Here is a 15,269-nt window from a genome sequence, read left to right on the forward strand (position 1 = left end):
TGAAACAAAGGGAGAAAAAAGTAGTTATGCCTCCTTCTGCTCTGACAATGATTTGTAGCCAGATGAATTGGTAATCTAGAAGAATATAAATCCTATCGACTGCGGCAATCAAACTACGTCTACGGTATGTTTTGCCTTGCGGAAGGGTGTGTTTTTCCACATTCCCATTTGATGAATTGAGTAATACATATCAATGATTTATGGCGCAATTTTTTATTTATATAATCCCCTTGATAGATTTTATTGGTGATGTTTCTTCGATAGGACTTCTCCAGTAATAAATAGTTTGAGATTCGCATAATCGTTTGAACGTTGATTGCCTGCGACGTTCATAAAGAAAGGAGACTTCTTGAAGCTTTCCGATATCATTACAGTGCTAGTATTGAAAGCAATGAAAATATGTATACCGTAGATAGAGGTGAACTTGATCGGAACACCATGCATTCTTAGACTTTTAATTACATCGTATACAATTCTCGGTGACAGAAGTCAGGTGACATCATGGAGGCACGATAAATAAGTAAAATTGCACCAGTAATTAAAAAAAATATTCACCTTAAAACAAGATAGGGGAATTTACGTATTCTCGTCAATCTAAGCAGCGTCCGAACTTCTATTAGCGATTTCTCAGCGTCACACACATACATGACAGGTTTGTTTGTTGACATTTATCTGCTGCTTGCTGTTCTACTAATTCCAATCGACAGAATTGATCAAAACGGGTTGAACATGTTTTTACAACGCTCCAAATTTCTCAGGTGAGAGTGACTATTGTCGGCAGTCTCTTTTTCTTCGGCACCCTTTCCATTTAAACTGCGTGTTAACCAGCTGTTCTATTATCGGCAACTCGAAATCAGCCGTATTTTGTAGTATGTATATTTCATTTAAAGAAAAATATGGTATAACAGGAATTCACAGTCGTAAAAATGTAATCAGATTGAAGCTGAAAAGGTAAGGAATCGGCTTAATACATTCAGCGAAGAGTTTTAATGGGAAAATACAGTGAAATAAACGTTTCAATTTCTGTTGCCAAAAACAGTCAATGGGTGCCGAAGCCATAATTTACCCTAAATGATCAATGAAAAAAGAAAAATAATAATAGAAATAAAAGAATGTCTTCGGATAACATATCTTTTACTCCTTCTTTTATTAAAAACTCCAATACACTTGAATCGATTAACAGACAAATGTAAACAAACCACCACTGGATGTCAACTGATGAACCCACGTTCATCAGTTTGATGTCCAGTGGTGGATTATTTACCTTTGCCCATGGTGGGTATATAAATGGTGATACAGCCTTGTCACTATATAGGCGAGGAGGTCGCGGGGGGGGGGGGCGGTAAAGTGTTGTTTTCTTGCAAATTGTAAACAAACTCGGTCGCTGTCCCATACAAAAATCCAACATGAGTAGATTCAAATGGATTCGAATTTTTAAATAAAAAGGACTAACATGGCCCCAGATGGCTATAGAACCGTCATCCGGAAGACTCGGAACATCTGTAAAAGTGGTTCATTCATGAAACTGATCCTAGAGCTCCACGGTTTTAACATTTAAGCAGAGCCACGTAGTTTCAGAATTGTATTGGCATTTTTTTGCCAGAAATCACAGTAGTAATTGGTAGTGATGCAAAATTAATGTGTTTGTGTTTTGCATCACCACTTACCTATGAAAGTAATTTGCCGCCGGATGACGGTAGGTACCTCAGTTGAAAATCTCTGATATCTAAACCAACAACATAATGCAATAACAACCAAGTAAATATTTTGCTTTACATCAGTATCGTGGATAAAACAAGCTCCGTAGATAGTTCCCTCACACCGAGCAACACAGCCAGAGAGGCAAGAAAAAAGAAGTTAATCCAAATAGTTTTCTCTGCCGCTTCTTGCCGGAGCTGCTGTTTATTCTGCCAGAAGGTATATCTACTTGTCTGTCTGTTAAGTGTTACATTACGCTCTGACGTTGTTCCTTGGTTTTCCCCCGGCGCACTTTTCCTTCCCCCAACTCCGGCTACCGTTGTATGACAAGAAGGGAAACGATAAGCTCCACAATTCCCCATGTTTCTTTCTATTTTTTTTTGCTCCACTGCAAAACTATATTGCTTGGAAGATAGAAAAACTTTCCCTCCACGACTTCAACTATATTTCAGTTTTTCTTGGATGTTGTTCTTTTTTTCCTCCGCTAGCGAGCGCAAACACTTCGCTCTTCTACTTACGTACGTACGTGGTCCCACTCCCGAAGCTGATATCCAATTCGGATTAGAGCTGTTTATGAAAAATCCCATGGCAACAACATCGTCTCCGGTGGTTTGGATAGCAGGATGACATGGGAGGTTGGGAAAACTCTAGTGCAGGGATATAAAGGAAAGACGGCGCCATCCTGGCAATTAGAAGGAATAGTATCTGGGGCCCGGGTCAAACAGTGTTGTCGACTCACTTCGGTTGTGATATTAAATGTTCCACTATGCGCTGGATCACCACTTCCAGCACTGACGGTATGAAATCTTTGCAGGCAAAATAAAAAGGGACGTTCCCTTTATGAGTGTTGCTTTCTTCCTAGTTATAGCTATCTTCCGTCCGACCGTCTGGCTGTCATTCAATAACCTCCTGCTGTCATTATGCTAGTGTCCATTTCCTTTTGGAATTGTTCCGAAATTTTTATCAAATAGCTCACGTACTTTCTTCTCTTGACCGGTACTATTTTCGCATCATCATCAACAACAACATCAAAAACAACATTGTTCAACTCGTTTCATTGCTGGGCTTTCATCTGCTCGTATAAAGACATCGACAATAGAGGGATTCTCTTGCTGTGCAAAGGAAAACTTGTTCAATTAGAAGGGATCACATGGTAGAGAACGATAAAGTTTGCTCTAGCTTCAATAGCAGCAACAATTGAAGGAAAATATTCTGGAAGGATGGCTTTTAGATTTGCGCTCAAATTGCTTGAAAATCAGACAAGCTTTTCGGTGCAGAGCTTTGTGTACCATTAGTCTAAGAGGAACGATTTTTTTTTCTTTTTAAATCTTTATTAAGGAGATTTTTAGCCACGGGCTAGTTCATTTCCGTAAGAGGAGAGGAGAGTTCTAGTAAATATAGCTATCCAGTATTTAACGAGCGCTTATGGCCGCCACAATCTGGCTGAGTTTTTGGAAGGGAACATATGATTTGACGTTTGGGTAGTGTCGTTAAACGTTCAAATATGATCGTTTAGATGTTAAACGACACAAGTCAAACTTCAACTTTTATGTTCCCTGCCAGAAACTCAGCCAGATTGCGACGGCCATAGCATAGCATGCTGAAGGTGGAGGATCCAATGGCTAGTCTGGATCTGGGCGTATTTTTCAAAGATAATCATCAACATCAAATCAAGAGCAAATTTTCATTACTTCGAAAGTAACAAAGGTGAACAAAGTCGAGCTATCAGTGTCAATCGATGCTCCTGCTATTACACTATATACTGTCCGAATTTAGGATCACATCCCATTTTTAAATTTGTTCACGATCGAAGTGTGCCTTGGCCGCGATTAAACGTGTTTGTTTTCTATTGTCGGGATTTTTTGCGATAATCTTCTGTCAGCGTTTTGACTGGTGGCGCTACGCCATCCGGAAGAATTTTCGTTTGAATTATTTCCAAATGTATAGTCTAGTTCAGTTTTTACGTATTCAGTAACCGTGTTGTGCCAGTGTTAGTGATTTAGACCGTGAAAACAGCATGGAAAGAAAAGATTCCCATTGGATAAACCCTGTTAAGCCGTGCCGTTCTTTTCTGGATACTAATTTGGTGAGCTCGTTCCTTAATTTTTGTGGTAATTCTATCGTAAATATTTTTTTTTTAAATCATTAAATACGCGTCAATCAAATTTTGCGCTACTCTTTTAAAGAAAGTTTCAGTACATTATCAGCATCGATACTGTATTGTAAGCAAAATCTTCGGAAGCATGCGATCTTGAAATGGGCTAATGGGTATACGGTAAAGCTATCACCTTCGAACTCCAGAGTTCAAACTTTTCGCAGTCATAAAAAAAAATGGTTACAGGTAGATTGTATACATAATACCACTGCCAGACCACTGCCAGACAGGAGTGTGATTGTAGATACATACAGTACATACAATAAATGAACGAATGAAAAATTGCATCAGTCAAATGTGTCAAAATTAGTCTGTTTTTTTTTTTTATAAAATCTTTATTCTGTCTTCCTAACATATAAACATGTCTTACAAGCTAAGCTATTCTTAACTAATTACAGGCATTTATTTCTAAGAAGAATTTGAAGCTAGGCAAGGAGATCATATGTCGTTCTGTTTCCAAAATATATTGACTAAACTGAAAAAAATTTCTTAGAATCATAATTTTGTCATCCCTGCTAAACTCTTCTAAGGTTGGAGCTATCAAACTGGAAAAGGTTAAGAAGTGCATTAAACGAGGATCAAATCTGTTTAGTAAATGTCTAATAAAATACCGTGCCGATTCAGATTTCGGACACTTAAACTCGAATTTCGGACACTTTTAAAAGTTGATTATCTCGGTCGAATATGATCCACATGTCTTGTAAATTTTAATTTTTTTGACCAGATGACCACGATCATCTAACATTATTACTTTGTTTCTAACTGGATGTAATATTTAATTAAAAATGAAAGTGTCCGAAATTTGGATCGTCCGAAATTTGAATCGGAACGGTAGTTCCATGACTGATTGACCGAAAAACGTTTACAAAATATATGCTCAAGATCTTCGAGGAATCCGCATGATAAGCAATTAGGGTTGTCAGCAATACCTATGCGATACAAATGAGCTCTGTGATCAATTTTCCTATTATAAAGTAAATAATGAATAGATTTTTAATTTGAGTTCAGGTTCTTTAAGTTAATATTATTCCAGATACGTGGCCAATTGTTTTGTTCTTTAGTTTCAATAGTTGGTCTAGGCAATTATCCAATTTTATCAGAATATAGTTTTGTCATAGAAAAAGGTTGTGTTAGATCATGTTCGTAAAACAAATTCATGAAAGAAGGATACATATGTGGTAATATAGTAACAGGTTTCCCAATGACTACTGACTCCTAATATCAGTAGAATATAAGTAGAATATAATTTTTCAACAAACACGTGTCGGTCGAATTAGGATTTATCCCAGGCTACTATTGTAGAAAAACGTAATTGATAGATATTGGGCGGAACGCGTCGGAATGTTTGGAAAAGTAGGGTGCACGCTTGATCCGGTTTAAGATACATTGTTGACTGCTTTCGGGAACGTGATTTCATTTTAATAAATTGTTTACTTGTTTAACCATTGAACGTCGCGTGAAAGTGGAACTTAATAAAGGCATCAGTGCTTTTTCGTAACTTTTAGTTTTCGGATTAGAAAAATCATCGGTTGCAGGACAGTGTTACCGATTTATATTGGATAATCCAAAGCTAACTTGATCATTATAACATTAAATTTTCAATAACAAATGATAAGACAATCTTATTCAAATATCGTAATAATACCTCTGACCAAGGAAAAATGATTTATATAGTTTTCATAAAAGTTGACGATACAAATACTAATGAGGAAAGGAATTCCGCATTTCCTTTTCTCAAGTCCTTTTCCTCTCCTTCCCTTCCCTTCTTCTCTTTTCAGAAAGCGAGTAATGGCGCTATAACCATATGCCATATAGGGCTAGGACAAGAGTTAGTGCTCAGGTCCAAACCGATAGAAGAAAATGGTAGCGAGCAAGGGCGCTATAACCTAGGCGAATACAGCATTCCCTCCGGATAGGTTACGTCCGCACACCGCTCTCTGTTGTCCTTCGACTGAGGTCGGCTGGATCGATTGAGGGATGGCAGTGGGTTGGCGGTGCCGTCCACGCTTGTACGGAGGGAGGACTGTACGCTCGAACACAAGGGGTAAATACCTGTGTTCCATCCCAGGAGATCAGACGGTTGGTACGGTATGTCCCCGCTCTTTGATTACCTGTGGATTAAATGTTAACCACTGTCTATACTTATTAAGTAGGCATGGTAAACATTCACTTCCACAAAAATTAACTAAACGCTACACAGTAGGCCTGGCCGCTTTATTGTTTGTTTCACATCCTTGATGTGCAGCAGGCATTAATAATGACAAGAAAAATGATAGATGTATCATTTTCCAGGATTCTTTCAAGTACTGGCTGTGTATGTGTAGACTAGACTAGACTAGACTAGACTAGACTAGACCTCCCATTTTTAAATTTGTTCACCAGTCAAATTGCTTTTTGACGTAATCACCTTCCGGTCAAAATATTTTTCGATGTTACTTAAGTCACCCGATTACTATGGAGATGCCGTAACAGTACAGAGAAACCCGTGAAAAGTGTACGCTCGTCGTTTCGCTTTCTCATTATTAAAGTGAATAAATCGATGTTTTTGTTGCTCAGTTGATTTCGGTGGTCCTAAAATGATGAATGGCTGCACGTAAGGAGACGTGATTGATAATTCTCCCGAATATCCTGGTAAGTACACTTTGACTTAAATGACATTGGGGGGTCATCGAACGACGTATGATAACTTTGGACTCAAAATCAGTATTTTTGAGCATAAAAGCTAGCGATCTTTTTTTTTTTTTTTGTAATTACTTTATTTGTACAGGCTCAATCGAATAAACTTTACAGAGCCAAGTTATCCTTTGCGTTATACATTATTACTGTCTTATATTTAAAGTTAAAGGAACTGGACCGAGTACTCGCGGTCGTCTCGAGGTTAGTGGAGATTTACAATTTTTTGGATGGGAAAAGGGAAGAAGGAGGTTTTAAATGTGGTTTACGATATAACTATTTAATTAATCCTAAAGCATGAAATTATTTCTATTCATCTTGAAAACAAACATTGAAAAAAAACCCCCAGACGTACAAAACACAAACTAAACACAAGGTTAATCAAACTTACAATCTAAGGTTAATATCCTTAAAGTAAACATATATGAGTTTCATAAACTCCAGATCGCGTCTAGCCAAAATATCCCGAACTGGAACATTAGGTTGTCTACCTCGAGCCCGAAGGGAATCATAAAAATGTGATCTGACTCCACGATACTCCGCACAAGACCAAAGGATGTGATCAGCGTCCTGGTAACCTTGTCCACATTCACAGAGATTGCTGTCTCCCAACCCCACACGGAACAAGTGAGCGTTTAGACAATAGTGATTGGACATGAGACGAGACATCACGCGTATGAAGTCTCGACTCAAGTCCAACCCTTTGAACCATGCAAACTTCGACACCTTAGGGATAATTGAATGTAGCCATCGTCCCAAGCTCCCTTCACTCCATTGATGTTGCCAGCTAACGAGTGACTGCTGACGATAAATAGAGAAAAATTCACTATAGGCGATTTGTCGATCATAAATGTCGCCTTCCATAGCGCCCACCTTCGCAAGTGAATCTGCCTTCTCATTGCCCAAAATTGAGCAATGCGAAGGGACCCACGCGAAGGTGATGATGAAAGAGCGCACGGATAAAGTACTAAGCAGTTCTCGTATTTTCAAGAGAAAATACGAGAAGTGCTTTACCGGCCTAATGGAACGGATAGCCTCGACAGAACTGAGACTATCCGTAAAAATAAAGTAGTGGTCTGGAAGAAGTGAAGCAATAGTTTCCAAAGTGTAGTGAATTGCTGCCAGTTCAGCCACATACACAGAACAAGGAGCTTCAAGTTTTCGAGAGGCGCTATGAAATTCATTAAATACACCAAAACCAGTGGACTCCTCTATTAGAGATCCATCTGTGAAAAACGTTCTTGCAGAATCAACATGGCCAAACTTTGCAGCGTATAATGACGGAGCAATCATAGGACGATGATGCTCTGGAATTCCGCGGATTTCCTGCGTCATAGATAAATCAAAATTCACTGAATTGCCGAAATCGGAGAAGACTACACGATTGGGAATATTTCTTGAAGGGCTGACATCCTGTGTTAAATATAGGTAGTACAAAGTCATAAAACATGTTTGAGGATTTAGCTCCAGAAGCTTCTCAAAATTTTCGATCACCAGTGGGTTCATTACTTCGCAACGGGTGAGGAGCCTTAGAGATAACTCTGAAAAACGGACGGATAGTGGCAACATGCCCGCCAGCACTTCGAGACTCATAGTATGAGTCGAGTGCATGCATCCTAACGCGATACGAAGACAACGATACTGGATCCGTTCCAGCTTGATGATGTGCGTTTTAGCTGCCGACTGGAAGCAAAAACTACCGTACTCTAAAACCGATAAAATCGTTGTCCGGTACAACGTCAGAAGATCTTGTGGATGGGCTCCCCACCACGTTCCGGTAATTGATCGAAGGAAATTGATCCTTAGTTGGCATTTTCGTCTCAGATACTCAATGTGGGATCTCCAGGTGCATTTGGAATCGAACCAGACCCCGAGATATTTAAAAGACATGGAATGAGTGATCGGTTTACCCAAAAGTTGAAGCTTCGGTTGTGCTGGGCTATGCTTCCTAGAAAAAACGACCAACTCAGTTTTCTCCGTGGAGAATTCGATACCTAGCTGAATAGCCCAAGTAGACAAATTGTCCAAGGTATCCTGTAAGGGTCCTTGCAGGTCAACCTCTTTTGGCCCTGTGATAGACACTACGCCATCATCTGCAAGTTGCCTCAACGTGCAATTGTCACTAAGACAATTGTCAATTTCTCTAACGTAGAAATTGTACAAAAGGGGGCTTAAACATGAGCCTTGGGGGAGACCCATGTAGCTAAATCGAAAAGCTGTAGAGTTTCCATGAGAAAAGCTCATATGTTTTTCTGACAGCAAATTGTACAAAAAATTATTCATTAATGGAGACAATCCACAAGCGTGGAGTTTCTCTGAAAGAACTTCAACGGATACTGAATCAAAAGCCCCCTTGATATCCAAGAACACAGAAGCCATTTGCTCTTTCTTAGCAAAAGCTAACTGAATTTCCGAGGAAAGCAACGCGAGACAGTCGTTCGTTCCCTTACCCCTACAGAAACCAAATTGAGTATCTGAAAGAAGGTGGTTCGTCTCAACCCATTTGTCGAGGCGAAAAAGGATCATTTTCTCCATCAATTTCCGAATACACGACAGCATCGCGATGGGCCGATACGAATTGTGATCCGACGCGGGTTTATCAGTCTTTTTAATGGCTATCACCCTTACTCGTCTCCAATCGTCGGGAACAATATTGAGCTCCAAGAACTGATTGTACAAGTTCAACATGCGCCTCTTAGCGACGTCTGGGAGGTTTTTCAGCAAGTTGAACTTGATTCTATCAGATCCCGGGGCAGAATTGCCACACGAAAGGAGAGCGAGTGAAAGTTCGGCCATTGAAAAAGGCTGACTGATTTCGTCTACCGAATTCGCGGTTTCGTGAGGAATCAACTGCGACGGCACGGAATCTGGACACACTTTTCGCGCGAATTTAAGAATCCATTGATCCGAGCATTCCTCGCTTTCGTTGTTAGTAGACCGGTTACGCATTCTTCGCGCCGTACTCCAAAGCGTATTCATAGACGTTTCGCGCGACAATCCGTCTACAAACTGCCGCCAGTAACCCCGTTTTTTGGCCTTGATGAGGCTCTTGAGTTCGCGTTCAAGAGATGTGTATGCGTCGAAATGCTCGCGTGTTCCGCGTTTCCGAAAAAGTTTAAACGCGTCGGACTTTTTACGGTAAACCTCCGTGCATTGTTGATCCCACCAGAGCGATGGTGTTTTCTTACGAATAGACGATCGCGGCACCGGTCGTGTTTGAGCTTGAAGTGCGCTGTCGACGATGAGATTAGAGAGGAAATTATATTCCTCCAACGGCGGAAGCTCTTCCACTGACGATACTGTATCGTCTATCGAGGATTGGAACTTAGTCCAATCGATGTTACGGGTTAGATCATACGCGACGTTAACGGATTCTGACGAGTTGAACCCACTGGCAATCGAAATTGTGATCGGCAAATGATCACTACCGTGCGGATCCTGGATTACATGCCAAGTGCAATCCAACGATAGTGAATTGGAGCAAAAGGTGAGGTCTAATCTGCTACCATTCGAGGATGGACCAGCCAAACGTGTTACTTCTCCATTGTTAAGGAGATTGTCACAGAGATCATAAATCAAAGTAGAACGGTTATCATCGTACAGTTCCCCCCAGCCTGTACCGTGGGAGTTAAAATCTCCCATGATCAACCATGGAGCGGGAAGTACCGCATATATGTCGAAAAGTTGTTTGCGATTAACAGAGACTCTAGGAGCAATATATACAGAAGCAATACAAAGGCTCTTACCTTTAATGGTAGCCTGACATGCGACAACTTCAATACCGGGGAATTCGGGAAGATTCACTCTATAGAAGGAATGGCACTTTTTGATCCCCAAAAGTACCCCTCCTCCACGTGAATCCTCACGATCCAATCGAATAATGTTAAAATCAAAAAAAGGGAGATCAATTTCTGAAGAGAGCCATGTTTCACAGAGGGCAAATGCATCGCAATTATTGTTATGGACTAAATACTTGAACGAATCTAATTTCGGAATAAGACTTCGACAATTCCACTGTAGAATAGTGATCAAATCCCCGACCTCGTTTGGAAAATTATCCATCGAAGGAGATGATAGCTGCAAGAAGGGGCCATTTTGAAGTCAATTGCTTCAAGAAGGATTTCACAGTGGGAAGCAATGTGAGGACAATGCTTTTCAGAGGATCAGAAATGTTGAGGTATTTGAGAATACCGTCCACAATGTCATCAAATGAGAACAACCCAGATGAAGAAGGGGTTTCTGTTCTTAAAATTGGGGCATCAGGGGTTTTGGATGTCCCCGGAAGTGGTGGAAAATCCTGGGTATAGTCAGTTCTGTGGAATCCAGGAGGAGTAGAAGTCTCCTTTTTTCCACCACTCCTTGATTTAGGCAAGCTGATTTGGGGTTCTTTATTTGCAACAATCCGCGAACGGATGCGCTTTCGTTTCCGTGCAGAACCTTCCGGAAAACTGAAAGAAGTTCCCTCCTCAGCCAAGTCAGAGTCAGTCTCGTCATCTGACAAAAGAGAAAAGGGATTTTTGTCATTGGTCGATGGCGTGGCTGTCTTAAGCATTTCTGCAAAAGACCGCCTGGAACGTTCCTTAAGGGAGCGTTTCATTTTGTCCCCGAGCTGTTTGTACGCCGGGCACGACGAGAGAGCATGAGGAGGAGTTCCGTTGCAGTACACGCATTTTGGTGCAGTAGCTGCGCAGGCGCCATCCTCATGCTTCTCCCCGCATTTGGAGCAGCGTGCCTTGTTGCCGCAGTGGGAGGCCGTATGTCCCAACCGCTTACAATGCTGGCAGTTCATGACCCGAGGTACAAACAACCGCACAGGAAGACGAAGTTTTCCCAGCTCGATGTATTGAGGAAGGGCAGATCCAGAAAAGGTCACCCGAAACGAGTCTGTGGGGGTAAAACTCTTTTTACCCTCGCTGAGCGATACTGACTTCATTCTATGAACGGCCAGTATCTTTACCGGAGGAAGCAAGGGGTTCTTGAATCGGCCAACCGCTTGCTTCTCCAGTATCTCGGGGTTCAGACTCGCCTCAGTGACCACGCCTTCGATCTCCACATCAGAGGCTGGAATGTACACCCTATATTCCAGTGTGAAAAATTGGGAAACAGCAATTTCATTGGCCTGTTTCAGGTTAGCGACGGTCACACGAAGTTTGTTGTGCCTAACCTTCGTTATTTCGGTCACGGCAGAGAATCGCTTTGTCAGATCATCAGATATCTGAACAACATTCAAGGGTTTGTTTTTGGGCTGAAAATAGACAACCCATGGGCCAGTCGAGTTATTCGGGTAGGCCCGCAATCTGGTGCTTTTCTCAGCCTGCCCATCGACAGACTGAGACGACGAACCAGGGATGACATCATCATTATTCTGAGATGAATGGTCATCCATGTCGTCTTCTGACAAAACATCCATTTTGTTCAACTAGTGGGAGCGCAAAACGCTCTCCCACTGAACGCACAGACACAATACACAGAAAACACTACAAACACAGAAATACAAAATGAAAATTTAACTAATGGGGGAGTAAAAGAAACAAGAAAAAAACAAAAACTTATCTGATAATCCTATACTACTACCACCGAGCGTTATATGTGTAGGCGTTTACACCGATGGCTGGGAAGCGACGCGCAGCGTGGATGACCTTCGCTGTGGTGCACTTGATCGAGGCGCGGCACTCAGTGCACACAGGCGCACGATGAATGATGAACGATATAGATGTAGAAACGGGTGCTCACACTCGATGATGATGATACGTGAGCGGGTATGCGTAAGCGCGTATGCGTGACCACGCAACGATGATGCCCAAATTTGTTTGCGAATTTCCAATAGCACGGATTAATCTTTCCGAAAATGACACTTTCTACTAAAAAAAACTCACTTTTCGATCAATTTACCGGGAACTATGCCAGGAGTCACTTAGTGAGAAAAAACTGATAAATTATATCAAGCGAATACCGAAAAAACTTCCAAAACAACGGAGCGCGAAACAAGTCGACCGTACTTCTTGCTAGGACGCAGTGGGATGCTAGCGATCTACTTTGTATGATTAAAACCCTGCTTAATATGTTAAACATTGCTATCACTATGAGATTATGTGTGTCCAATTGGAAATAGGAATAACTTATCGGTCATCAAAACAAAACTTTATTTTTCTCGAATCGGTGCAAATATTACTTTCGACATTAAAAAAAATGCTCGTGGTATAAAGTTTCGCTTGAACATTTTTCTGTTTTTGACTTTTGGCGAAGACAACATATCAAGAAGACTGGCAACTCTTCCATTTTCTTATACAACCGGTATGAGACAGGCACAATCGCGTCATCTGCTTAAAGGTAAATGCTCCTATAGAATTGGATAGCAAAGGTTCCATCCTCAGAAGAAAGGTTTGTGTAGTTGCTATTTTTTCTATGCTTTGCTTCCATCTTCGCTTGAGCGCAGCGCTACCATAGAGGTAACTCTAAGACCAGAAGGCCCCGAAGAAACGTACTTAACTTTTTGGCTCAGCTCTGGTACTATCTTCGGTCCCAAGCTAATCGATGCACCCCTCGAAACATAGGAAAATTTACGAACCCCTCATTTTATCTGTCAATCTTCATAGCGAATCAAAAAAAAACATAGTGTTATACTAGAATTTCAACTAGAATAGGATACGTAAATCGATTTGCTTGGCACCAATAGGCTAGTGATCCAATTTAAAATCGTTAGTTTCCACCGGTTGGTGCTACTGTGTCTGTCGCTTGGATTCACTGATAGCAGAATTAGCTTTCCATGTGATGTCACAGGAAGATTTTTTTGCTCTCAATTTTGATATTTTAACCGTTAAAACGACCAAAATGACAGCAACCTGAGTAATCATTATCAGCGAAATGACAACATCAAATTTAGATTTCAATTTGATCTCAGACTTTGCTCGGGTCACGGGGGCAACAAACCTGCGGGGACGTGTTGTTTAATTATCCTACTGATCATTCTTGTATGAAATTGGTTCCAAAAGTGGGTGAGGATGACTACAACAGACTACTCTTTCTAGCATTCAGCACTGCGATGCAAGTGTGAAAGAGTAAAGCCCCAAACGCAAAGCTGTTTTGTTCTGTCGTACCTCTGCCAGTTTTGCCGCTGTCAATATGCCCAAAAGTGTCAGTTTGTGCAAAAATGTCAAAATCATGTGAGCATGGTGTATCTATAGAGATCTCAAAGCGCAATCTCACTAACACTAAAATCCTACATCGGTATATAAAAATGAAGAAGAACCAAAAAGGTATCGAGATATCACAACTACTTAAAAAGGTAGCGCGCGGTCTCACGCACACTTTTGTGCATCTGGAGAACTCTATGTGTGGTTGACAGGAATAGAGTTAAGGGCTGAACACAATGACAGCGGCACAGTGGCATAGCGGCATGCGCAAATTTCCAAAGTATCTACATGAAACATACAAACTCGGTCGCTCCCCCCATACAAAAATCCAACATGGCTGAATGATGAATTTGACCCATTAGCTTTATTTCAATGTAATTTAACATATTCAAAACAAAAACAAAGATAAGTATACCATCGGGTAGCCCCGTAACGTGGGTGGATCACCTTTTCGTGATACGTTACGGAATGTAAGATCTACCACCGATTCCTCGTTCTGACTAATTCAAACTAGGGGACCAGGAGTTTTCAGTAATCAAATGAACCAGTACCCGAGCAAAGTTAGAGATCAAATTGAAATCAGAATTTGCTGTTATGATGTAACTTATTTTGAATACTCCATTTGATCTCATTTTGGTTGACTTAACGGTTAACACAGCAAAAATGAGAGCAAAATTTTACACTGTTGAATCAAACGGAAAACTAATTCTGCTTTCAATGAAATCAATTTGATTACTGATTTTGCATTCATAATGTTTTACTGAATACGGGCCTGTCGTAAATGGTTAGCATCCATGCTTCTCATGCTGAAAGATTTGAGCTCAAATGTCACCTCGGGCTAGTCACGAATGACCTAAAATATGTTAAACAAAACTAATAAACAATAATCGTTAGTTCAACGACAGATGAGCTTTAATCAAATTTTAAACAAGAAATTAACAGCAGAACTTCAAGTTAAGTTGCTTTGATTTAAAAAGTCTTGACTGCATAATGAAAGCACAATATGATATCAGACTTCTGTCGCGACAATTGAAATCAAAATGAGTTTTCATTATGATAGGAATTGCAAACTTTAATATCGATTTGCTTTCATTTTGTTAACCGACTTTGCTCGGGTAGCGTCCCGTAACCTAACTTTATACCTGTGCACCAACTTTCAAAACCAGATTTAATGCCATATTCATAATCGAATCGGTTGAAAAATACACTTGATCTTCTAGTTTACTCGATATCTATCCATTGCAAGCAATATTTTGTTAATTGTTTATGTTTTGCGAGTTGGTGCACAGGTAGATTGAGGTTAAGGAAACGCCACTGAAATGAACACATCGTAGTCCTTGTTAGTTTTTATGCCTTGTTGATAGTGACAAGACTCGGTGAATAGTGACAAGTTTGAAGTGGTTAAGACTAGGGTTCTGATACATGATCATTATCGGTGTCATTGTTGCTAAGGAATCCAATCATAATCATCCCACACATAAATCCTGTACCAAAAACAGCACTCTCGTCAACGCCAATAATGGCTTCTTCCCTAAACTTGCTCTAAATTGTCAAGGCATCCAATCACTCCAATTTCATCAAACAGCTTCACATTGTTCTCGTATCGAATT

Source organism: Ochlerotatus camptorhynchus, unplaced genomic scaffold (genome assembly GCF_037179485.1).
Source record: "Ochlerotatus camptorhynchus isolate MF236.1 unplaced genomic scaffold, CSIRO-AGI_Acam_v1.1 ptg000435l, whole genome shotgun sequence".
Taxonomy (NCBI): domain Eukaryota; kingdom Metazoa; phylum Arthropoda; class Insecta; order Diptera; family Culicidae; genus Ochlerotatus; species Ochlerotatus camptorhynchus.